The sequence below is a fragment of the Lissotriton vulgaris genome, chromosome 6, assembly GCF_964263255.1.
Source record: "Lissotriton vulgaris chromosome 6, aLisVul1.2, whole genome shotgun sequence".
NCBI classification, from domain to species: domain Eukaryota; kingdom Metazoa; phylum Chordata; class Amphibia; order Caudata; family Salamandridae; genus Lissotriton; species Lissotriton vulgaris.
Window position 1 is genome coordinate 526555297 of NC_141694.1, and position 27355 is coordinate 526582651.

The 27355-nt window shown below is 42.5% G+C and overlaps 1 protein-coding gene and 1 pseudogene across 1 annotated transcript in view; both read left to right on the top strand.

Annotated features, from left to right (window-relative positions):
* The window catches only part of MEI4 (meiotic double-stranded break formation protein 4), a 735767-nt gene that overhangs the window by 171750 nt on the left and 536662 nt on the right, over window positions 1–27355 (top strand). The gene's annotated exons all lie outside the window — the stretch shown is intronic.
* LOC147707512 (small ribosomal subunit protein eS4-like) lies at window positions 16047–16899 on the top strand (annotated as a pseudogene).

The window sequence follows — 27355 nt, forward strand, 5'->3', positions numbered from 1 at the left end:
CAGCTTGCATGAGTCACATGTGCAGGTGGGCGGTTGTCCCCTTCCGACTCACTGCCAGAGATCTCTACAGGTATCCTCCGCTTGGTAGCAATGTTGTGGAGTATTGCACACACGGCCACGCTTAGGCAGCAGACTTCAGGCTGGTATTTGAGGGCCCCACCAGTCTTGTGTAGAATGCGGAATCGGCTCTTCAAAAGCCCAAATGTCCGCGGTATACAACCTTTAGCAGGCATTTTTTACAACGCACTACCATAACAACGCAGGCATTACCACGCATACCATTACAACGCATTGCGCTGGGGGGGCGCTCTAGAATAGGGAATAAGTTTATTTTTCTATCCAACACCTTCCCTAGTGTCCACGGGAACTGGAGTTGGAATAGAAAATTATACTTACCACTATCCAGCACCTCTAAGCGCTATGCGTTGTAACAGTATTCGTTGTAAATACCGCGTTGTAAAGGTATGCGTGGTAAAAGTATGCGTGGTAACGTCATACATCTATGTCCGCTCAATGTAATTTCTTGTGCGGATGTGTGCAGCATTGTAACGCCGTTGCTGTGGTGTTGCAGGATTGAGGTATGGGGTGAGGAGGTACTCACAGAGACCGTAGGCGCTGTCACCTTAATGAAAGGAGCAGAGGGTGAGTGCCTGTTATGAGCAGCTACATGGTCGCAATGTACTGTTTGTTGGCATGTGTACTTACCTAGAAGGTGTCCTTCGCCAAAGTCTCCCCTGGCTAGTCGTGTGTTCATGCCGCTGTGCCGGAATATGAAGGAGTCATGTGCGCTCCCCGGGTATTGTGCCACTATGTCCGTGATGATTGTCTTTAGCGTTGCACACCATCTGGATATTCAGTGAGTGGTAGGACTTGCGGTTCCGGTACATGTATTCTGTTTGTGCAGGTGGGCAGATGTGGATGTGGGTACAGTCAATGCATCCAATTACATGGGGGAATTGCGCAATGTTGTAAAAATCAAGCTTGGTTTGATTCAAGTCCTGTTGGGTGGTCGGGAATGTGATTTAATGGTGTAGCCGGGTCAGCATGGCCTCCAGGAAACTCATTAGGCAGCGGGACATGGTGCTCTGGGAGATCCCCCCCCCCCCCCCACCCCCCCTGCAATGGCAACTATCCCCTGGAAGCTTCCCGAGGCCAGGAGGTGCAGGCTGCACAAGACCTGGACATTGGTGGGCACGGCATTGGTCCTCCTTGTTGGGTGCTGCATCAGGGGGTCAAGGTCCCGGATGAGCTTTGTAATCATTGCCCCATTCAGCCGGTACTTTGAGTAGAGTTTCTCCTCAGTTTGGCCCAGAAGTGTGATCCGCTTGCGGAATATTCGGCTCCTGGATCCTGCGTCTGTTCCTTGCTGCAGCCTGGAGCCTTCGCGGCCTAACCACCACGTAGAGTCCTGGCATTGTGAATGTCCTAATGCTCCTACTGTGTCTCCTGTGGCTAGTTTGGGATTTTTTTTATTGACTTCATGGTTACCACCTGGTTTGGGTTCTCCTTAAATTGCGCCTCACAAATAGCGAATTTGTGGTTTTTCGCAATTTGCGATTTTTGATGAATTTGGTTTGCGATTATTTAGCGAATTCGCAAAATAAATCGCAGTATCATTGGAATCTCACGAATTCCAATTCGCTAAGGGGGTTCCACCTAGATTCTGCGATTTTTATTTGCGATTTGGCTAAATCGATTTCGCAAATTAGTCATTTTTCTTATCATGCATTGCAGATCATTGAATTGCGAACGCAATAGCTAATTCGCAGCTATTGCGATCGCAATTTTGGTTGATGAATCTGGCTGATTGTTCTTTCTTTGACCAGTAAAGGTAGTTCTGAGAACAGTTTTTTTGTCTTTTTATTTTTTTGTTTTTTTTCGTAATTTTTCAACAAGTTTTGGGGGTTTTTTTAAAGCAAAAAAATAGAACTAGAACCAAAAAATGTTAGGAACTGCAACAAAAAAGTTAAAAAAATATATATATTTTTTGGGGCAAAAGTGCTCCTCTTCACAAAAAGGTCAACTGAACGTTCGCCATAACAAAGAAGTTCATTGCAGAACTTGCAATGAAAAGTCAGGTTGGCAAACTGAGGGACAATAATTCAGTATCCACTGCTTGAAGGAGGTGGTTGTGGTGGTGGTGCAGTTGGAGTAGAAGCCACTGCAGGTGGTTGACTCTCTTGCAAGCTCTGTGTCGTTATCCTTGCATAGTTTACAGGATGCAAGTTCTTTACATGGCGATCCATGCTAGCAATTCCAAAAGAATATTTTTTTGAAGGGTCTCCCTTTGAAAGAGTAACATTGCATGTTTTGCATGTTACTATAGGAGCATTTACTTTCTTCTGCCCCTCTGGAAATTTAAAAAATTTCCAAATAAATGCTTCCTTCCTTTTTTTCTGAGGAGGCTCAGCTACAAATTCTTTCTCTGAAAAATGTTCTGAAAAACTCTCAGGATGACCAGCCATTTTTCAGTTTTGTACTAAAGGACTAGAACTTCTCAGGATAGATGGTGCTCCAAAGAAAGTCCAAATAGAATGATCAAAATGGGAGGGGTCTTTCAACAATTGGAGTAGGAAGTATTATGAACCAATGAAATCTCTTGTTTTCAAAGTCACATGGCTTTGCGGACTCTTACGGTGCGCTTACGGAGCTCTTGCGCTGCGTTTACGTACGACGTACCGTCACGATGTGCGTAATTGGTTTTAAAAGTAATATACGCTTATTAAAAGTTAAAAAAAATATTGCTTTGATTATCCCAGATAATGTCTTCCCGTAATATGTACATTAAATACATAAAAATATGATTTTGAAGAATTAGAAACTTTTGCGGGGTGCGCGTACAGTACCACGTACATGACCTAATACGCAAACGTAGATGCGATGTGTAACAGCAAAGCGCATTCGTAACGTGTGCGGGTATGCGTATTGAGCAATTTACTGTAAAATTATGGTGAGTTTACGATAAGAGTACGATGCAATTAAAAAAACAACGAAAAAGGAATTATATCGAAATTAATTTTAATATATTTAAAAAGGTGCGTTCACGGTATGCGTACTGTACGTTTATCAAAAAAACTATGAAAAACAAATAAAAGAATTCAATTTTAATATATTGATAAAGATTATTTAAAAAAAATATTTGAATTAAGTTTTGCTATTGTTATTATATATTAAGTATTTGAAATATTACTTAAAAATGAAATAAATAGAAATAAAAAAATTTAGGAAATTATTATAAAAAGAAAGAAATATAATAATTTATACATTTTAAAATTATCATTCACAAAACCTTTGAAATTCACTGAAAAAACGGTAGGTTTCAGCCACGTTATAGTTAAAAAATTAGCATTTAAAAAACCTTAGAAATTCACTGAAAAACCAAAGGTTTCACACATGTTCTAGTTAGCTGGACATTTCACTCATACAAAACCATTGAAATTCCCCTTATATAGTTAACTATAATTCGCGTGCCCGCAATGCACTTCTGATGACGTCACATATTACATCACCCATGACATGGTCAGTGACATCACTCATGACATCACTGATGACATCTCTATAACGGGGGAATTTAAATGGTTTTGTAGGAGTGAAATGTCCAGCTATTAACATGTGGAAAACCTATGATTTTTCAGTGAATTTCCAAGGTTTTTTAAATGGTAATTTTTAACTTTAACGCAGGTGAAACCTATGGTCTTTTTCAGTGAATATATATATATCTGTTTCTCACTTATGTATCCTACTTAAGCGGTTTGTGATGACTATAGAATATATGTTGGTTGAAATGTGAACGCTTTGATATGTGTATATTTATCTTACTTATTATATTCTATATGATGTCATTCTGATTTTGTACTTCTCCTTGTTATAGATATTTGTATATAGACATTTATATTTTTATATGTGTATCTATATACATCTCTATTTATCTATAAGGTTTTCTACTTTTGTACTTTGACGTAGGCCAAATTTATATACATGAATTGTCCTATTAATTATAGCTTTTACTCTTTATACTGTGTATATATATGCAGCTATATATCAATTTGTATATAGGTGTGTATATATATATCATACATTTAGGTGTATTTATTGGGTTTTATCATATTCTTTTGATACTATTTATACTACTTATTACTAAGTGACGAATCATGTCCATGAATTTAGAGATGTTCAAATGTTTCCAGGGACCTGAGAAACTTCTATATGCCATGATATTCCCCGTCCCTTGATTAATGAATGGTATTGCACTGAACTTCCTTGCTCCCTTTCCTGCCTTTTCTCTTTTTTTTGCACTTTATTTCACTCACATAGCACTTTATTGTCTGCCTCTGTTATATGATTAGATAAGCACTTTGTGCTTCAGATTGTATGTAGTAATGTTTACACGCCCTACAAGAACTCTGTATTTATACAATTAGACGGTGCTTCATTGTTGAGCGTTAATATGTGGTAGGTTTATTTAACTCCCACATTTTACATGCAAAAATCTGGGATTTATCCGGTTAATCAATTTTCTGTACTTTTGTTTTTTCAAAGACTAAAAATAGCTGCAGTATGTCTTCACTGTTTATTTGTCACATGACACACTACGTCACTGTGAGGGGGTGTTCCCTTCTAACCTTGCATTTAAAAAAGCATTATGTCTCTAGTACATGTTGCAGCGTGATCAAGGGCATAACTTGCCAGAAACGCGTAGCTGCTTTCTGTGTACCGAATAACATCTTTATGATGCTGAATCTTCGTGGTCCGTCTTCCTTCTGTTTGCTGGCGTACTAAGTTGGAAACGCCGAGAGATTCGGAGGAGTCACGTGGTGTGTATAGCAGACGAAAATAGTTCCCCAAGACTAATCACCACATATAGTAGACAGGAGCGCAAAATACGCAACATCATGAAAAGGAATTGGCCCATTGTTCTTACAGACCCCATTCTCAAAACCACGTTATTAGAACATCCTAGCGTGACGTTTAGAAAGTCTAGAAACTTAGGAAATCTCCTATCTAAAGAGATTTCCACTGGGTCTACTAGCATAAAAACATGGATGCCCTCTAGTAATGGATTTCGTAAATGTGCCACATGTAGGGCATGTAACTTTGGAGCCAACACTGCCACTTACAACACCCCGTTTAAAAATAGGGCACAAACCATCAGAGGGAAATACGACTGCCGCACTGAGTACGCTATTTATGTTCTCACATGTACTTGCGGCTTGCGTTATGTTGGCAGTACAAAAAATCCCGTACATATGCGCATCCTGCAACACATTCGTGCCATCATCCATAGTGACCCGGCATATCCGGTAGCCCGGCATTTCCAAGTAAGCCACAATAAAGACGTTAATTGTCTTACTTACTTTGTAATTGATCAGGCACCGATACCCAAGCGTGGTGGGGACAGAGATAAAGCCTTGAGGCAATTAGAGACGAGATATATTCTCAATCTCGATTCCAAGCATCCTAACGGCCTCAATGACAGGGAGGACATGCACACCTTCCTGCTATAATGATTATTGTTTTCTGTACCCCGTCCACCTGCATAGTTGGTTGTGTCACTTGGGTCCTTTACATCGCCAGTTGTCTTGAAAACCATAGCACAAAACGCAATTAAATTTGCTTAAATCCTTGAGCGATGCTTACTGAACCTATTATTTGATATCTCTCCCAAGTATCACTATGTTTTTAAACCTTTTATATTATCTTGGTTGCACTTATTTCACTCAGCACTTTACATAATGGAATTTGACTTTGCACATATCTGGTTATCTATTGTTTTAGTGACCAGCAGCTTGAGGGTAGAAATGCTACCCCCATCGTAATAAGTTAGCACCTGCACTTTATCAATAGTATTCATCTCTTACTAGTTGCGGGACCTTTAGGCGTGCCACTTTTTGAGAACCAATATATGTACTTGACTATATAACAACTATGTTATAGCCAGTTATTAGATGAATTGCCATTTTTGCACAATCATTTTAACATAATATTTATTTATGTAAATTACCATTTGTCCATTTTTAATCCTTGGAGGTATATTTTTGTACTATTTTAACATATTTATATGTTATTTATTGATTGCAATAGGCTCTAGTAACTGGATCACTAACTACAAAATAAGAAAGTTGTATCATATGGTTTTAAGAATTATGTTGTTGGTTAAAGATGGTTATACGCCAATACGCATTTAAGCGGTCCTATCTTCGTTTCAATCTTAAACTGCATTGAATGAATTTCTATTTTTTGTGCAATATATAATACGCTGCTATGCTTTTATTTATCTGGGCAAAGTTGCAATTCCTTGTGCACATTGAAAACACTTAACACGCTAGAAAAGTCTGTTTTCTATGTTGTTTATCACTAGAACACGTGGTGTGATTAGAGAAAGAGAGAAAAAAATGAGTGTGTGCACTATTTAAGGTGATACAATCTGCATTTCCGTTATGTGATCAAGGGCAGTCCCTGCCCGAAACGCGTCATGCCTACCTGAACTGCTGTTGAAAATGGATAATAAAAGTTCGCTGTGACACTCTGCCAAATCGTGTGGTGGTCCGTTACTTCTGTGGTCAAAACTGGGAACAGAATTTTGCTCCATATATATATATATATATATATATATATATATATATATATATTCACTGAAAAAACCATATGTTATAGACCATATATAGTTAGGAATTAGCATTTACAAAACCTTGAAAATTCACTGAAAAAAACATAGGTTATAGACCATATATAGTTAGGAATTCGCATTTACAAAACCTTATTTTACTCACACAAAACCATTGAAATTCCATATATAGTTAGTTGCACTAACTATATATCGCGCACCCGCAATCCACTGCTGATGATGTCACATATTACATCATTCATGACATGGTCAGTGACATCACTGATGACATCTCAAATGACATCACTGATGACATCTCAAATGACATCACTGATGACATCTCAAATGACATCACTGATGACCTCTCAAATGACATTACTGATCACATCACTGATGATATCATTCATGTGATAATACGATGAACCTCTTCAGACTCTAATATAACCTTAGATACAATCAGTGTAAACAGACACTCACAGACTGTCACTCATCCATGGAGTTACTCACACACCTAGTCAGTCATGCAAAGAATCAATCACACCTCCATTTCCTCAACTATACAGTTATACAAACTTTACTTATTCAAACATATACTAACACATATTTACTCTCTTATACAATCCCTGATACAAGTTCACAATGATCCATACAGCCACTCACACATTCACTGGCTCTTATACACAGTTATTTATATATGTCAACTCTCACATGTACTGTGTTTTACATATGTACTTACTTTGACATGTAGCACTGAGATATCCATTCACTCACCAATACACTCATGCACACAGTCAACCGCCCATACAGCTGTTTCCACATGCACTTTTGAAACCATACATCTAGTGAATCAACTGCTCACACATCTATGCACAGTCATACACCTCCCAGCCACCCACACACACACTCAGTCTCCCATACAAATACTTGGGCAACCAATCAATAACCCATATAGTTACTCATATAGCTACTTATCAACACATGCAACAGTTTACAGAACAACAGACATAATGATGCACAAATTAAGACAGTTTAGTCACTAACCCATGCACTCAGTGAGACACATTTAATCACTCACTCATACAGTCAGTCATGCACCTACTAAATCCTTCATCCAGACACTTATACATCCACTCATTCTTCAATATGTAAGACATATTTTAACTTTACAGAAACATACAGTCACTGGATGTTGTCATCAGTGATGTCATTTGAGATGTCATCAGTGATGTCACTGACCATGTCATGAATGATGTAATATGTGACATCATCAGCAGTGGATTGCGGGTGCGCGATATATAGTTAGTGCAACTAACTATATATGGAATTTCAATGGTTTTGTGTGAGTAAAATAAGGTTTTGTAAATGCGAATTCCTAACTATATATGGTCTATAGCCTATGTTTTTTTCAGTGAATTTTCAAGGTTTTGTAAATGCTAATTCCTAACTATATATGGTCTATAACATATGGTTTTTTCAGTGAATTTTCAAGGTTTTGTAAATGCTAATTCCTAACTATATATGGTCTATAACCTATGGTTTTTTCAGTGAATATATATATATACATACATATATAAACATATATCATCTGTATATCTATATAAATACAAACATAAATGCATGCATACATACTTATATGCATACAGACGCATGTTATTTACATGAAAGTTGAAAAAACACTAATAAAAGCAAAGCTAAAAAGCCACCTCATTACAAACAGAATGGCTTTAACTTAAACGAGGGCGAGATCTATTGCATTTTCAATGCTTGTTTACTTTGGTTCCATCAAGAAGGCATTCAGATGTGTCACACGTTTGCCATAAATTCTGAATGTTAGCACTCTAGTTGCACATTAGATCACTGTAGTAAAGCTACTGCTCACCAGGGACGTCTGCTGCTGGTATTCAAAGTGCATGTTTCAGTCTGCATGTCAGAATTTTTTTAATGAAATAGAAGAGGATTTGAGAAGTCACTCAAAATGATCCCTAATTTTTCTTTCTGAAGCACTAATCATACTTTCTATGGCAAAATTAACCCCCTCATGTTGTTCCTTTTTTAAATTGAGTGTTTTCAGACTTACCACTTCATTCCAATCAAGATGGCTTCTGGTGTGCCATACTTTTGTCATAAGTAAGAGTGTTAGCGCTCTAGTTGTTCTTTAGAACACTCTGGGACATTCTGTCATTGGGCTATACTTGGGGTACATCTGGGTGATATTTGGGCTACATTTAGGCTCTTTTGTCTCTGGTGGCCATCTTGGGAGACTGTATGTCAGAATTTTTTAATGAAATTGAAGAGGGTTTGAGAAGTCACTCAAAATGTGCCCTAATTTTTCTTTCTGCAGCACTAATCATAATTCATATGGCAAAATATACCCCCTCATTTTGTTCCTTTTTAAATTAAATGTTTTAAGAGTTACCACTTTATTCCAATCAAGATGGCTTCAGGTGTGCCATACCTTTGTAATAAGTAGGACTGTTAGCGCTCTAGTTGTTCTTTAGAACACTCTGGGACATTCTGTCATTGGGCTATACTTGGGCTACATCTGGGTGATATTTGGGCTACATTTGGGCTCTTTTGTCTCTGGTGGCCATTTTGGGAGACTGCATGTCAGAATTTTTTAATGAAATAGAAGAGGATTTGAAAAGCCACTCAAAATGTGCCCTAATTTTTCTTTCTGCAGCACTAATAATACCTTCTATTGCATAATATACCCCCTCATTTTGTTCCTTTTTAAATTAAATGTTTTAAGAGTTACCACTTTATTCCCATCACGATGGCTCCAGGTGTGCTATACCTTTGTAATAAGTAGGACTGTTAGCGCTCTAGTTGTTCTTTAGAACACTCTGGGACATTCTGTCATTGGGCTATACTTGGGCTACATCTGGGTGATATTTGGGCTACATTTGGGCTCTTTTGTCTCTGGTGGCCATTTTGGGAGACTGCATGTCAGAATGTTTTAATGAAATAGAAAAGGATTTGAGAAGTCACTCAAAATGTGCCCTAATTTTTCATTCTTCAGCACTAATCATACTTTCTATGGCAAAATATACCCCCTCATGTTGTTTCTTTTTAAATTAAATGTTTTAAGAGTTACCACTTTAATCCAATCAAGATGGCTTCAGGTGTGCCATACCTTTGTAATAAGTAGGACTGTTAGCGCTCTAGTTGTTCTTTAGAACACTCTAGGAGGCTGCAGTAGAACACAAAGGAATCAACTGACAGTCTCTATCCTTGTTGGATGTACATGTTTTACTGAGAATGTCAGACTTCATTTTCACATGACTGAGAAAGATAATGTGAATTTACAGAAAATATGCTTTCAGTTTAGCTTATAGATCCCCTTCCAAACCACTGTGGGAAAATCATGAGATATTAGTTTTCTTTCAAACAATATTCATGATATCACAGCAGAAGGTTTTTTCACATGGTAAAATCACCTTAGAACCCACCACAATTCCTAAAACGAGTATGGTACCATCAACAAATGATTTATAAGGTAACTAAAGTCCTAAAACCCTCTATTAACTACAATGCTTTTTAATGAGGTGCTATCATGTATATTGGTCCCAAGATGGCTGCCAACACTTCTTGGATGAAGTGCTGACAGCCAATCAGATCAGATGTGTGGTTAGGCTCCGCCCAGATATATATCTTTTTTTGAACCTAAATTACTCAAAATCCACTGGAGCACATATATTGAGACCTAGCAAAGGCACATCGGGCTAACAGTCCCTACAATTTTGCCAAGTTTTGTGCAAATCCATTCAGCCGTTCGAGCTAAAAGTGAGGCCAACCGCCCTATGGAAATTAACATGGGAAAAACGCGTTTTGGGACCCCCCTTTTTTCTCGCCCCCCCCTTAATGAAACCCCCCCCAAATTGTCAGGGGCTGCTCAGAAACAAAATGTTCCATTTTCCTGAAAATTCCAGCCAATTCCGTCCACAAACGCCAAAGTTATTAGACATAGAATTTTCAAAAATCCCATAGAGAAAAAATCCTAACTATATATACCTACTGGCGACCGCCAGTAGGTAATATATATATATATATATATATATATATATATATATATATATATATATATATATATATATCCTACAGGCGGTCGCCAGTAGGTAGTTATAGTAAGGATTATTTTCAATACAAAATCTCAACATTCTATTGTGAATAACTTTGGCGCCGGTTGAGGAATCTGCCTGAAAATGTCCTCAAATTTGCCTCGCGACGCGCTGGTCCTTCCCTGAAAGTTTGGGGGGGATTTGTCAAGCAGGGGCCGAGATAAAAGGGGGGGTCCCAAAACGTGTTTTAGCAATGTTAATTTCCATAGGGCAGTCAACCTCACTTTTAGCCCGAACGGCTGAATGGATTTCCACCAAACTTGGCAAAATTGTAGGGACTGGTAGTCCGATGTGCCTTTGCTGTGTCTCAAGATATGTGCTCCAGTGGATTTTGAGTAATTTAGGTTAAAAAAATATATATAACGATAAGCGCTCCCCGGTACGCGCACCGGGGCGCTAACCAGCGCGCTACACGAGTTTGCGCGCGGAAAGCTGATTGGCTCTCGGGTGTCTGTCAACATTCCCAACAGTCCGGAGCGGCTGCCATCTTGTGTCTCGGTAGGATCGAGACTCAAGAGGTGGCAAAAACAAAGGGGGAAATGACCATAAGGGGGCAGATTGGACCCCCTTGACCCCCTAGGTTTGATGTGGGGGCTATAAAAGGGCCCTGTGGGGAAAAAAAATGTTTTTTTCGATTTTCGCGGAGGGAGCACCCGGTACGCGCACTGGAGAGTGTACGGGCGAGCGTTCCATGGGGAAAAAAGAATGATAGAGTTTTTAAAAAATGTAGCCTTTTTTATAATTTGGAGGTAGTTCTAAAAAGAACTGTTTTTTTTCTTCTTTTTGTTGTTTTATAATTTTCTAATGTTTTTTGAACATTTTGTACTTTTTTTGGCTTTTATGAACTATTTTATATATTTTTTTGTTATTTGTATGGGGAGAAACAAAAAACAGGGACTTGAAAATGGCTCAACTGGAGCAAAAAAAATCATGAAAAAATTAGGGTTTTTTGGGGCAATTGTGGTTGTCACCAGCAAGGAGGATGAACTTTATGCTCTGCTCACCATAGGAGATGGTCTTACCACAAAAAATACATGTGATCCTGAATTCACCAAACCGTGGTTGTATGCAAGGGATCGTCTCCCTTGTCTCTGGTCCCGATGGAGTGGGTTGCTTTCTTTCGGAGGTGCTGGTTGAAGATTGGGGAGGGTTACTGGCCAGTTCTCTCACCTCTGCAGAAGCATAGTTGTTGGGATGCTTGTGCTGCATGTGCCTAATCATAGTGTTATTACCAAATGAATATTTTTTGCTAGTGTTCCCCCTTGAAAGTTCACCTTTGGCGCATTGACTTTCTTCTTGCCCTCTGGGATAGAAAATACTCCCATACAATGTGCTGCCTTGGCCTGTATGGGATATTGTCTCCTGGCAGCCACCTTCTCCCCTCCTCCTTCTCCTCCTCTTCTTCGTGACCACCAATGTGATGTTGTTAGAGGTCCTCTTGGTGGTGGTGGTGGTGGTGCAGATGCTGCAGCTGCTGCTGCTACTGTAGCCATTTTAAAGTACAAAATTAGATCTCTTATCTCCAAACAGGTCTTCCTCAGTCAAAGGACAAAGTCAGAATAAGGAAAAAAAGGTGGGGACTTTCATCATTAGGAGAAAAAAACTGTCCTGAACCAATAAAGTGTTATTTTCAGGTCACATGACCCGACGCGCTTACGCGACATGCCCCCCGGACGCGCGCCACGGGGCGTGTCACGTATGCGCGTCAGATGCTTACGTTGCGCTCTCTTATTCGCTCGAGTACTTCCGGGTGCGCTTACGCCGTGCGTATGATGCGGCTACGCGATACGTCACAATGTTTTCGTTCGAGGCAATAGCGCTAACGGGACGCTCACCGGTGCGCGACCCGGGGCGCTCCAGAAAACTGCGCTTTCCAGTGCGCACACCGGGGCGCGCACCGGGAGCACACCAGGGCGAAAAAAAAACAAGTATTATATAAATATACAATATACAATATAGGATTCATTATACAGAATTTTACATTTCATGGGTTTGAGGCCTTATATATAGTTAGGAATTGGCATTTAAAAAACCTATGAATATCACTGAAAAAAACATAGGTTTCACGCCAGTTATAGTTAGGAATTAGCATTTAAAAAACCTATTAAATTCACTGAAAAAACCATAGGTTTCACACCAGTTATAGTTAGCTGGAAATTTTACTGACATAAAACCATAGAAATTCCAACGTTCTAGTTAGTTGGACTCACTATAACAAGCGCGCCTGCAATGCACTGCTGATGACGTCACATATTACATCACTCATGACATCGTCAGTGACATCACTCATGACATCACTTATGACACCATCCTTATGACAGTGACAGACCTCCTTTTAGTGTAATGTAACCCTTGAAATAGATATTCAAAAATAAAAACTAACATTTTCAAAAAAATGGAGATACCCAAACCAGTTACAACAACCAATTCAGTAATTCCACCATCTATATACACATCTAGTCATTTACCAACAGTTCTATATAGTCACTCATACATATACTCACGCATCCTATGTAGTGATACATCTATTCATCCTGTTATACACTGATAGTCATCCAAAAGTTACTCACACACATACTCACACATGCAAATAAATTATTGAACATCCATTTATTTGCATATAAAACTATACACACACTACCTCTTTACTTCTAAGGAAACTTACACATACTTACTCTCTTAAACAATCATTTATATAAACATATACTTATTTAAACAGGAACTCTTACAATCTCTTACTCTCACATATACTCACTTATATACATCAAAACTCACATACACTAGAATAAAATATATGTTGTTACTAAAAAACACGATAGTGAGACAGACATTCACTCACTAACACACACATATACACACTCATCCACCCATACAGTCCTGCACCTATGCTGTCTTCAAAACACATACAAACAGTGAGTCAGTCACCAACCCATGCAGCTACTTATACACAAAGTGAAACACTGATACATATATTTCAATATTTAAGTTACTCGCTAATATATGTATTCAATAAAATACACCTAATAAAGCAGTTAACCAATCATTTTTTAAACAAAAAAACATCCATTTACACACTTATTTAACCATTTATTCTTCCATCAACCTTTACAAATACAAATATTAAATATATTAATTTTAAAGAAAGACACACATTCACTGGCTGGTGTCATCAGTGATGTCATGAGTGATGTAATATGTGACGTCATTAGCAGTGCATTACAGGCGCGCTTGTTAAAGTGAGTCCAAATAACTATAACGTCGGAATTTCTATGGTTTTATGTCAGTAAAATTTCCAGCTAACTAGAACTGGTGTGAAACCTATGGTTTTTTCAGTGAAAATATATATATATATTCTAGAATTAGAGAGCATATCCTAATGACTTGCATCCAGAGCAGAATCTTTGGTGTATTCCTCTTGTGTTAAAAAAACCTTAGGCCTCCTTTGTGAGAGGTGTTGCATCGCTGCATGATAGCAGAGATGCAACACTTCTCAGTGCGCCCTCCTTGTAACATGGTGGATGCGTCATGACTCATCATGTCGTAAGGAATGACAGATAAGTCTGTATCACTGACGTGTCTGTTGCCGCATAAGTGGGGCATTGCTGGGTGGTGTCTGAAAACAGATGCAACTCCAGCAATGTGTCCTTTCACATGGGGCAAACCCCATGTGAAAGGGCCTGCGTCACCCTTATGCCTGCCATGAGGCAAGCATAAGGTTTTAAAGAATTGGCATCCTAGAAGTGGTGCAGTGAAATCTTATAGATTTCACTGCCCCACTCCTGCAATGCTTTCTGGCGGGGGAACGCCCACCCTGCGTACATTATACCTGGCTCAAGTATAATATGGTGCAGGGGTTTACAAAGTGACGCATCTGCCTGGATGCCTTTGTAAATAGGGTGCAACATGGTGCATTTTTTACGCCCCCGGTGTGTCACAAAAAGTGACGCACCAGCGGTGTAAAAATGATGCAAGGACTCAGAAATAAGGCCCCTGGCTACTTGTGCCTTAAGTAGACTTTTTAGAAATCGTCAATGGATTCATACATGTTCAGTGTAGTATGTTAAACTGAAATAAAGTGAATCTAGCGTTACTATAGGTTGTAGAAACGGTCTGCTTCTTCGGCGCAAGTGCGTTTGGAATTTGGTGCTAATGAACGAAACAATAGGCAAATTATACACATCCATAAAGGTCTCGTACTGACTTTGTGTGGCCTCTGTTGCAGTCAAAAAGACCATCTCATTCATTTGATATGCATTTGCTACAAACTGCACACAGCTCGAGTCACTTTACTTAAAGCCTTCCTGGACAGAGGAACACGGGCAGGCAGATCTGCCTTAATGAAAGGGCTAGTTCCTTGTGACTCCCAAATGAACCGCAAATTGATTAAATTCATCCGAGTACACAAACGGACTGAAATCTAAGGCCCATTAACCCCTTGTGTGCTTCTGTCGGCCAACGGCCGTCACGTGCACTACCTTCGTCAGTTGGCCGACGCAGCCCTGCCCACTGCGCTGCACCGGCCCACCGCGGTGGAATTGCAGCTGCGGTTAAGCGGTTAGGAGCTTTATCCTTGGAGGCTAAACACCGATTCCAAACCGGATTGTTGGACCACCTCCTTAAGAAATGGAGTCTACTATCGGCTGATTCATGTACCTGGTAGCAATTACACTTAATTCTCTATAAGGACACTGATTGGTTAACTGGTAGACCTTGGATTCAGAGACTTATGAACTGAACTTAACTAAATTAGAAAAATCATACCTGGTCAGAAACGCATTTAATTAGTTTATCGCCGTATAATTGACATTTTTAATTTATGGTTTTTAACTTTATTTTGATGTATAAGATTTGTGAAACAGTACAATAAAAAACACTATGTAAATTAGGTAATATACTATGGGATTTTTTATGGTTATTTTGCTAAACCATTTTTTAAATCTCTTTTTTTATTTGTAATTGAGCTATGTGGTAAAATAGTTATAGTTTTAGTTAACTAAACAATAAACTTTACATTCTGTGTGTGGAAAAAAAAAGTTGCAGATTTTTTTGAACACACTTTATACTAATCTTTATCCTTTATCGCTGTTCCACAGTCCACCCCCATATATTTTTACACTATTGGTTTCTTTATTGTATACATTCTTAGGGCTCGGTTTAGCAGTAACGTGATCATATTCTCTATTGGCAGACTGCAAGGATATAGAAGGTACAAGACTTTTGGTGCATCTGGGAACACATATCACATCTTTAGTGGCTGTTAGTATTCTGCTGCATTGTGTCTATTATTTCAAATGTTTGCTGTACTTTTCCCTGTAGACGCAGCCATGGCTCGAGGACCCAAGAAGAATTTGAAGCGCGTTGCCGCTCCTAAGCACTGGATGCTTGTTAAACTGACTGGTGTTTTTCCTCCCCGTCCGTCAACTGGTCCCAACAAATTAAGGTAGTGCCTGCCCTTGATTATCTTTCTCAGGAACCGACTGAAGTATGCCTTAACTGGAGATAAAGTCAAAAAGATTTGCATGCAGTGGTTCATCTGGATTGACAGCAAGGTCCGCACTGACATCACTTACTCAGCTGGGTTTATGGATGTCATTAGCATAGAGAAGACTGGAGAACACTTCAGTCTAGTATATGACACCAAGGGGCGTTTCGCAGATCACCGTATTACAGCTGAGGAAGCGAAGTACAAACTGTGCAAGGTGAGGAAGATCTTTGTTTGGACAAAGGGAATCCCCCATCCGGTAGCTCACGATGCCCGCACCATCCGGTACCCTGACCCTCTCATCAAGGCGAATGACACCGTGCAGATTGATCTGCAAACTGGCAAAGTCCCAGACTTCATCAAGTTTGACACTGTTAACCTGTGTATGGTGATTGGTGGTGCTAACTTAAGGCGAATTGGCATCCTCATCAACTGAGAGAGGCATCCTGGCTCATTCGATGTTGGTCACGTGAAGGATACTAATGGCAATAACTTTGCCACCAGACTTTCAAACATTTTTGTGATTGGCAGGGGTAACAAGCCCTGGATCTCCCTCCCCCGTGGCAAGGGCATCCGTCTTACCATCGCTGAGGAAAGAGACAATAGACTCCAAGCGAAGCAAACTAGCGGCTGAGCTGTATGGGAACTCTGGAGGAAAACATGTTTGCAGTTGTGGAATAAAATCTTTAACAGTACTTCTCCAAAGGCCAGGAATTTATCGTTCATGAGTATGTCCCCTATGTTCATATACTTGACGTCCAGCCATTAGCGACCTTTAATATCAGTAACCAACTTTTCATGAATAGCTCCGGGGCATTTAGAGAGTGTAAAAGTTTCAGTGTTATTGCGATTAATGTCACCATGCAGCTCTGAAAATGTGTCAATATTGAACACCCTCTTAGCATTGCCCATCAGAATGTTAGTTTTCTAAGCCCTAACTGCCCCCCCACACACTCTGAGTTAGGTCTTTTATGATGGCATACAATCCACACTTGCTTGTATGTAACATATGTGCTACGGAAAAAAAACTGCCACATATGACGGCGATTTGACCAACATCAATAGTATTGCACCTAAACATTTTCTTTGCATTTGGTGCCACACTCACATCACTTAAGAATCCCATTGTTTTTATAGCGTTGAATGGCGAAAAGTAATTTTGATTTTTTAGATATTCTGTATTTTACTAGTAGATCCTGAATCAAGACAGTTTACATACTGTATCGTGGGTATTGGTTTTTGAATTGTAAATATTTTTAATACAGTTTTGAAAAAAGGCCCTGGACGTGGGTGGCAGTTACTGCCCCTTTTGTTTATATCAATTGTACAACGATTTTAGCTATATAACGTCAGAATATCCCATACAAAAAATTCACAATCTAGTGATATTCACCTCATGTAGGCAAATTCCTTTATATGGTAATGCAGCAGAATTTTTATTTTATGCATGTTTGAAGAGGTTAATATTCATTTGTATCTTAGGGTAAAATAAATATTGATAAATCAGACGTTCTTTAAATAGATTTGTATCTAAGTTATGTTAAAAAAATTATGATTTAATTTTATGTGAAACTGAAGTAAGATATTTAGGGTCCTATTCACAAAGACATCTCAGAGTGCATAGAATCGTTTTACTGGAGTGATCTCATTCATACGCTGACACTAGCCCCAAAGCATCAAAAAAATTAATAACTTTTTTTTCTGACTATTCATGTATATTTAGTACACATATGAAGGACTTAGCCCTCTTTGCAATTGCAATTTTACTAACAGTGAGGTGGCTTTTTCGAGGTAGATTCAGAAATGCATGTGAGAGTACATGAATGGGTATTGCAGGGGTACGTTTTTAGGTAATCCAAAGTGCCTTTGTTGCCACTTAAGGTTCTAATGGATGCTTCTACCTGTAGATTCCTCACCTAATTAATATTTTCCAGGCACCGACTCACTAGCCTACTCTGTCTGTTGGAGGTCATATCTTGCATCCACAAAATCTGTGGAGGTAAGATCCGGACTAAACGGAGCCTGTGATTGATTGCTCAGATTCACTGAATGGTAGAAAAGACATCAGCATGGCGAGAAACTAAAAGGAGCTTAAAAAAGGATTCGTACAACTGCATTTACTGATTACACGGACAAAGAATTCAGAAGGGAGCACATTGGATCACCAAACAAAAGTACAGACAAAGGGGACTGGCATCAAAGCTCAGAGTGGTGTCCGATATGACTTCAGGATGTAACATTCGAAGAGCTGTTTGAGTCAACTTGGCACCACCTGTTGGCAAAGGAGAGCTATTGTACAATTTTCCAGTTCCGGTTTTGTTCCTGGAGGAGATTTATGCAATGAGGAGTTTAGAGGTAAATACCCACCACAAAAAAAGTGCTGCTGAAGATGGGGTGCTATGAAGAGAATGTGGCCTAACTGCTACGGCGTCTGCCTCGGAGCTGGGGAGCCGGGTTCGAATCTCTGCAGTGACTCAACAGTCTGTGATTCTGGGCTAATCACTGAATCTCCCCATGCGTAACAAAAAAAATTAATGTGTCAGTCTGTAACGTAACTGCTGCTCATGTAAAGCGCACTGATAACTTCGGGTCTAGTTCGCGGGATATAAAACTCCACAAGAAAAAAAAATGTAACTCATTTGATTCACTAGTTTTACTTGCCGCACCCGCTTCACGGGTGCCGCTGCGCCTCTCAAACCAACCTCCTCGGCGTTTCACCAGGGTCGGCAGCAGCGGGAGGATTGCGCTGCCACTGATAACGCCTGTGAGTCCTTGGAGGGGCGAAGAGCAACGCGGCAGGGACTCAATCTCCCAAGAGTCCCTGCCTGATCATTAACACTTGGTCCAGCGCTCCCTGTGAGCCCCGCCCACCGGCCCTGCTCACTCTACACATTGGTTACAAGCTACCGCTGCGCGGGAGCGTCCCGGGAGAAGCCCGAGACAAGGGCGGGACCGTCCAAGGCCGTCATAGGCCGGAGCAGGCCGGGTTGGACCACCCCTCTAACATTTTGCCTTCCTGGCCTTCCCTCTTGACTTGCAAGTTTTGTTTACTCTTATTTTTAGCCCACTGTTTTGCTGTTGGGGGGTGGTTGTTGTACTCAGGTTGTCTCGCTGCCCATGCCAATGACAACAAGATCTGAAAAGGGTAGGAAGGCGGGGGGGCGGGGTGGGAGTGTAAATGGGACCCTGGAAAATTTTATAACTAGAGCCTTCTCTGTGTTAGAGAAGGAAATTGCTTCTACAGAGCGCAGACTGTCTCTTGAACCTCTCTTCCTCAAGCGTTCCTCCCTAGGGGCCCTAGCACGAGCAACATCACCAGAAAACACTACTGCGCTTGGAGCAGAAACGCCCCCCGACCCCTGATCGCGATAATATCGGTGCCATTAGGGCCAGCCTGGATAGGCTCAATGGGGTAGTTATCTCTAGGCTAGAGTCTTCTGTTCCCTTTGAGTCACCAGAGCCTTCTTTTCCCTCTGTGCCGCTCGTGGTCCCCACGCCCGTTACTAACCATCTCCACAACTCCAATATCGCTAGTACCATCCACCCAAATGGGAAGATCCCGGGTAGTAGCGGCCCCAGATATCCCGCTCTCAAACGAAAAAGACCTACCAACAGAGCAAGGGGTGGATATGTCAAACCCTCCAAAAAGTTTAAAGCTAAATACTTCAGTGATGGTATGGAACCCAAGGCGTCAGGGAGGGATCATCCGCAGATTCGACTTGTAGGGAATAGTGCAACCCCTGACCAGACCAATTCAGTTAAATAAAACCAGAGGGCCCAGTAGCGCGCACTCCTGCTACTGGTCTCCCCTAATTCTCGCCTTCAATAGAGCAGATCGAGAAGTTGGTAAGGTCCCTGATCCTCCCTGTGTTACAAAGGGTTAAGGACATTGCAGAGAGATTAGACAGATTTGAGCAGTCGACTCTGGATAATTTCTTTTCCCTCAAATCCTTGGTGGAATTACAGGCTAAGAACATCTTAGGAGAGAGTGAGCAGGTTAGAACTCACGGGGAAGCTTCAGCCCTTGATGTTGTACGAGCTCAGCCTACCCCTGTAATAGCTTGCACTTCCGGGTCCGTGCAGCAGGCTGCATTACCGGCTGGCTTTGCCACTGGTGTGCTGTCGTCTAGCACTAGTGCCCCGAAGGTAACGGAACAACTGCCAGTTAGCTCTGATCCCCAGGCTCCAATTCCAAAGGGTCCTAATAATACGCGGTCTAAAGCAACCCGACTTGGGAAGGACCCTAAAGGCCTCCTTGAGCAACCTAGTAGAAACAGCCTCAATTCGGTACCAACCACCGAGCTGTCTCAGCAACAACCCAACGAGGCTTCCAGACTCCCTTCCTTGAATCTCCCACCATGTGAGCCCTGTCGCTGTACTTACCAATTTCCCACCCCTCAAGGCTGACCAATACGAATCTTACCAGGTGCTCAAAAACAAAGCTATGCACTGGTTAAGAGAGAATAGACCTCTCCCTAGTGAACTAGATGGCCAGATACTTAACGTTAGGAGGGTAGGCAAAGGACATGAGCAATTCCAGGGGGATTGTGTGGTGGTAAACTTTAAGGATGCCAGGGTTGCCCAATTTATTTGCAACCAGCAGACAGTTTGCGGAGGAGGGGGAATTGGAGTAGTAGACCTGAGCTACTTCTATGTCAGCCCACAAGGCACTTCAAACGCCAGCTACCATGGGTGGGAAGGTAGGCAAGACTCTTTTTTCCTGGAGAATTATCATAATTCTCTGTCCTATCCACTGATGATGCGATCAGCTAACCACAGGTGGGCGTATGGCTACTGATATGATACTTGCTCCTTGGACTCATTGATGTGCTTGAGCCCAGTAGCTGCTCCGACGAATGATGCCCGGGGGATCATTCAGAGCCCACCTTTCACCACAGCACGACCTTGGTAATCTTCCCAACTCCGATCCTTCAAGCCCCAGGCAGCTACTAGATCTAGTATCTAGCCCTGCTGTTACCAACATCGGGAGGTTTTAGAGCGAGAGATCATCCCTATCTGTCTCTGGTTGGGTGGGTCCATCTTGGCCCAAATCCTGCGGCGAGCGGCTGTGCCGGATCCAGTTCTTAGGATTCTCAGCTGGAACGTTGCTGGTATTTCTAGGAAGCTGGATCTACCCGACTGGAATACACTAGTGGAGGATTATTCAATCTGCATCTTCCAAGAAACCTGGAGCAGGGAGCCCTGCCACAAGGTGGGGTACTCATCGTTTTTCGTACCAGCAGTGCCCCCCTCCTCAGGGAAGGGTCGCCCCTCAGGAGGCCTCCTCATATGGGTTGATGTCTCGCTTGGGTGCCAAATCGTGCAGCACAAGTTTAGTTCCCCTGATCTCTTAAAAATTTCACTCAAGGGGCCTCTGAGAAGGCTCACCCTGGACATTATAAATATTTATGCTAGATGCACGAAAGGAGGTTCCCAATCACCCATAATTACAGGCTTGGAGGATCTTCTTAGGCAGTGCCCGGACAGATCAAATGTCCTGGTCGCAGGGGACTTCAACTGTACGGTTGAGCCCCTTGCGACGGAGGACGTCCTAGGCACTGCCGATGAAGACGCTAGGCGAGGTATACCCAAACTATCCATCCCACCCATTAGGAGGTGGTCCCAACGAGTTGTACAACTCAACTCTCTGACCCTGGAATGTGGTCTGAGAGCAGCTAATGGGAGGACGACTTCAGACCAATCGGGAGCCCACACTTTTATATTAGGGCAAACCATACGTCGAGGATCGACTATATTCTCCTTGACATTAGGCTTTGGAGCTTTGTGCGGGATATGGAGGTTCTTTCCACAGTCGATAGCGATCACAACCCCCACTCTTTGACTCTGTCCGCCTTGTGGCTCGAGGTCCATGGTGTGCCCTTGCCCCCAAAACCAGTTTCAACCTCGGTAATATGTCCCTCCAATTGTGGGAGACGTCTGAAGTGGTGCAGGGTCGCTATGGACGAGGGGAAAATGCTCGCTATAGGGGCTCTCATAGCAACAGCTCAGTCTAAACTGGACATATCCTCCCAGATAATTAGTGAAGTGACAGCTCTATTCTGTAGCACAATAAAGACTCTGGGCAATCTCTTCCTACTCCCAAGCAGGGACCCTCCGGCGGGGGAAATCAAGATCCCTAAGAACCAACCAGGTTGGTTTACTAAAAAATGTAGGGAAAAAAAATCTGACCTGATTTCCGCTGTCAAAAGCAAATCCCCGGTGGAGATCAGGCTTGCTAGGAAGGAGTACACCCAGACCACTAGTGCAGCCAAGAAAGAGTGGGAGGATAGGTACTGGTCCGATCTCAAGGAAGCAAGTGTGGGCAGAAACTCCAGAGGGTTCTGGGATCTAATAAGAACAAGGAATAGACCAGATAGTACCTTAATCACGTGCAACATCCCAGCCCAAAATTGGTATAATCACTTTCACACCCTCTACACCTCTAATGAGGTGTACACCCAGACATCCCCCACTAGTGGTTTCCTCCCACTCGAATCCCTGGGGGACCCAATGGGCGATCCTTTTACCCCTAGAGAAGTCGAAAACGTGATAAAAACCTTGGTACCCCTTAAAGCAGCTGGGCCAGACGGGATACCGGGTGATTTGTTACGTGCTAATCCTAAAGAGTGGGGGAAGCTGGTCTCAACCCTGTTAAATGCAATCAATAATGGTACACCTGTCCCTGAATCCTGGAAAGGGGCGGAGGTCGTCCCGGTATTTAAAAAGGGGTGTAGGGAGGACCCCGCCAACTACAGGCCCATAAGCCTTATTGACTCAACCCAAAAGGTGGCGGGGAAAGTGATCTTGGGGAGGGTGCTCCAGTGGGTAGACAATAACATTCTATCGGACTACCAAGCCGGCTTTTGCTCCAGAACAGGGACCATAGAACAGGCCTTTAGACTGGTCCTTCTTTACTGGAAGGTGGTGGTGCTGGGCAAGGGCGGTCTTTATCTGGCCGTTATAGACCTGAAGACTGCCTTTGACCTAGTACCTCGGGAGGGGTTATGGAAGGTTTTGTCTGAGATGGGGTTGCCCCCTTATATCCTGTCCCTACTGGTGAAGCTCCATGCTAACAACTTTGCGCAGGTGCGGTGGGGTAAACACGGGGAGGAAACTGAGAGAATTCCAGTGGAAAGGGGTGTCCGCCAGGGATGTGTGCTCGCTCCCACTCTGTTCTCTCTTCATGTGAATGGAGTGGTAGAGCATCTGCTAAGAAATCCTGCGGATGCACCATCCCTGGCGGGCAAGCGCATCCCCACACTGCTTTTCGCTGACGATACTCTTCTTATCTCCAAGACCCCTGTAGGTTTGCAGAGCCTCCTGAATAGTTTCCAGGAGTTCTGCTCACAAAGGGGTCTGATAATCAACACCAACAAAACTAACTATCAGGTTCTGAACCCGGCCAAAAAATTGGGCCGCCCCCCCGGTGCTGAATTCCGTGCCACTGGAGAGGGTGAACGAATTTGATTATTTGGGCATTCGCCTTACGGACTCAATTCACTGGAACTCGCATATACAAAGATGCTACTTACTCATAAAAGGGTGGGCGTGCCCTTCTTAAGGAGCAACGCTCCTCCACAACTAAGCCTATTGCCCCTGTTATGGAGATTTATAAAGCAAGAGGGGTCAGTGCGGCTTTGTATGGGGCGGAGTTGTTGGGCATGTGCAGTCTGGAAGTACTAACCAGAGCAGAGAACAAATTCTTGAAGGACTTGATGGCTCTCCCTCAGAGCACTCCAACAGTTCCTGTGCTAATGGATTTGGGATGTAGATCCATCAAAGATCAAGCCCAACTCTGTCCCCTCCTACTTTGGGCGTGGCTGTGGCGTGTGCCAGAGCTAGGCTCATATGCGGAGGCCTTGCGAGAGGTTATGCTAATGGAGGGCTGGTCTAAAATCAAGTGGTTGAGGGATGTGAAACGGCTGTTAGGGGATCTGGGCCTTGGGGATGCATGGGAATCCAGGACCGCTCCCCCTAAAGCCGCCCTAAAAAAGTTGTACTGGAATTGGATCTCTTGCAAAATCCTCACAGTCGAAACATTGTAAATCCACTGCTGACTTTGTGAGGATTAAGGATGTGGTGGCTTATGAATTGTTTCTTGATATTATTTCTAACCCCATAGATCGGGCCTTGTATTTTAAATTTAGAGTGGGGACCCTACCTGTAGGCGAATTGACTGCTCGCTGGAAATCTTCCCTTCAGTCTTCACCCTTTTGCGCGATATGCCTAACACAAGTAGAGTCGGTTGCCCACATTTTTTTCGAATGCCCGGCTTACTTAGCGCCGAGGCGGCGCTGGCTCAAACCTTTATGTAGACTATTAGGCACTCTGCAGCATAAAGTGGCGCTGCATATTTTAATGTCTGAATACACGCACCTTGTTTGCCCGCGGTGTGTCCAAGTTTTTAAAATGGTCATGGATAATTCGATCAAAAAAGCTTTCTTTGTCTATTTAATGCTTGTTTTAACTGTTATGCAATGTTTTATTTGTGTAAATAGAAAGTGTCAGTTTTAAATGTTGTATTTTAAATTCACTGTATATTGCTTTTATGATATTTTATATATCGAAATAAAGCCTTCAATCAATCAATTAAAAAAGAGACTAATATTTAGTTACAAATTTGTCCCCTTTCCTCTGACCATAGCGAGTTAATTTGCATTCTATAAAAATGATGCCTGTTCCTACTATGTTTTCTCCTATTTCTATGTTGTCTATTATTTGCCTTAAACATTTTTTCATAAAATATTGATACATTGTTGTCAACATTTTTATCGAATCATATAAAAGAATGAGCAGGTCTCTATTTTTATTGAGTAAGGAACCCCGTTTGATAAGAAGAGGTTTAAGAACAGGTAAAGATTCTGATCGTTTTTCAGTTCTCTGCTCAGAGAAACCATAACTTTAGAACTCTAGGTGACTCCCGTAAAGGCTGGGCTTTTCCTTTTGGAAAAAAGGGTAAGAGGAAAGAGAAACAGAAAATAATAGCCTCATCTTTGTGAAGACTGGCCTCTCGAATTAGCATAGTTAATTTTAGGGATACAGGATTGAAAAGGATACACATGATACTGCCAAGTTATCACAGCAAAAGCCTAAATAATTACTAAGTGAGCAGAGAAAGTATATCAGGTAAATAAATATTAGCACCAAAGACTCACTTATGCACTGTGTTTCTTTACTGCAAAGTTCAAAAAGACAAACTGTGACTGTATCAGAGAATTACCTGGATACTGCTCTCAGATCCATGCACTCTGCAGACGTTATAGCCATTGTTCATGGATAATCTCAAGTACAAGATGCCTGTTTTGTGTGAATCTGCTATTTGCCCGTTCTTCCTTATGTTCCCTCCATTCCTTATTTCTTACACCTCTTGAAGAAGAGCAAGACCACTGACTCATTGTCAGTGAAATTGCTCTCCCTCCCTCGCAGCTCCACCGTTAAGTGAGGCCTTCCTCGAACCCCTGCACTCGCGAGTGTTGGTTTGAGGCCCTCCTCCACCCGCCGATTTCCTTGCGCCTCATCCCTGGAGGTCCAGTGGACCTCTGTCTCCATTCTCTTGCTCTGCTTTTTCTCTCCTTTTTTACTCGTTTTTTCCCTCACTTCTATCTCCCCCTTGACTCTCCTTCTGGGTCTTAACCTCCATTTTCTGTTTTCCCGTCATTTCAAGCTCCCCTCTTCACCCTCCTTCTGTGTCTTTCCTTTGTTTTCTGACCTCATCTCAATTTCCGCCTTTCACTGTTCTGTGTCCTCTGTGTCTTTCCTCCACTCTTTCGTGCACTTTTTCTGCCTTATTTGCACTTTTCGCTCTCTCTTTGCCTTTTTCCTTTTGCCTTTTAAGCCCGTTTTTCCCCACCGCTGCTGCCCCCACAGCCCCTCCCCCCCCCCCCGCACCACCAGTGCGACCGGCCCAATCCAGCTCCCCTCAGCTGTCACCGCTGCCAGCAAACCTGCAGCACCGCCAAGACCACTGGCCCAGCAGAAAACGCCCGCAAGAACACAACCGAACCGAAGACTCTGCAATGCATCCTCCACAATGTCCGATCCCTCCACAAACACACCACCAAAATCTCGGACCTCCTAGACTGAACTATCACGGACGTTGCATTCTTTACCGAACCCTGGACCACCACCACCTCGGGACCGGACATCGCCACAGCCATTCCCCCAAAATACTAGATCGCCAGGAAGGACCACCCCACCCGCCCCGGAGGAGGAATCGCCTTTGTCCACAAATCCACCCTCTGCCTGAGCACACTCCCCGATGAACCCACAGACCTGATTGAACACCTTCACTTCAAGATACTGGCCAGCCCTACCTCCACCCTCCAGACCCCCTGGACCACGCAGACTTTTCGCCAACTCCATCACTGACATCATCTTCCTGCATACCCTCGTGTCCACCAACTACACCCTACTGGGAGACCTCAACTTCCACCTCGACAACCAACTGGATCCCAGGACCACATTCCTCCTGGACAACCTCCACAACATTGGACTCTTCTAGATCGTGACTGAACCCACGCACTCAGCAGGGCACACGCTTGTCTCCTTCTTCACAACAGGAAATTTCAACTCCATCACCTTCAGCCACACCACAGAACTCCCATGGACTAACCATTGATGCGTCCACTTCACCTTTAGAAGACCCTCATCCACAGACATCAGCACCTGCTCCCACAAAGAAACTGGGCCAGAATCACCGACGCCCAGCTAACCTCCTCACTCAGCAACTCCACCCGAACCATCGCGGAAAACGACAAGGTCAACATCGCAGCCTGAACCCTGCACGGATGGATCTCTGACGGCTCCAACACCATAGCCCCCCCTCAAGAAAAACAACACCCACGCCAAGAAAGCCAGATGGTTCACCACCGAACTTCGAGAGTCCAGACGCACTTGCCGCCTCCTAGAAAAGGCCTGGAGGAACACCAAATCCACAGAAGCCCACAATAACTTCAGAGCCGCCACCAATGCCCACCACCAACTCATCAGACAAACTAGGAAAAAAGTGATTGAAAACAGAATCTCCACTCATGCACACAACAGACAAAAACTCTTCAACATCATCAAGAAGCTCGCCCTACCCGCCAGCGAGTTCACCGACATCCCTCCCTCTCAAGACATCAGCAACAAACTCAGCACCTTTTTCTACCA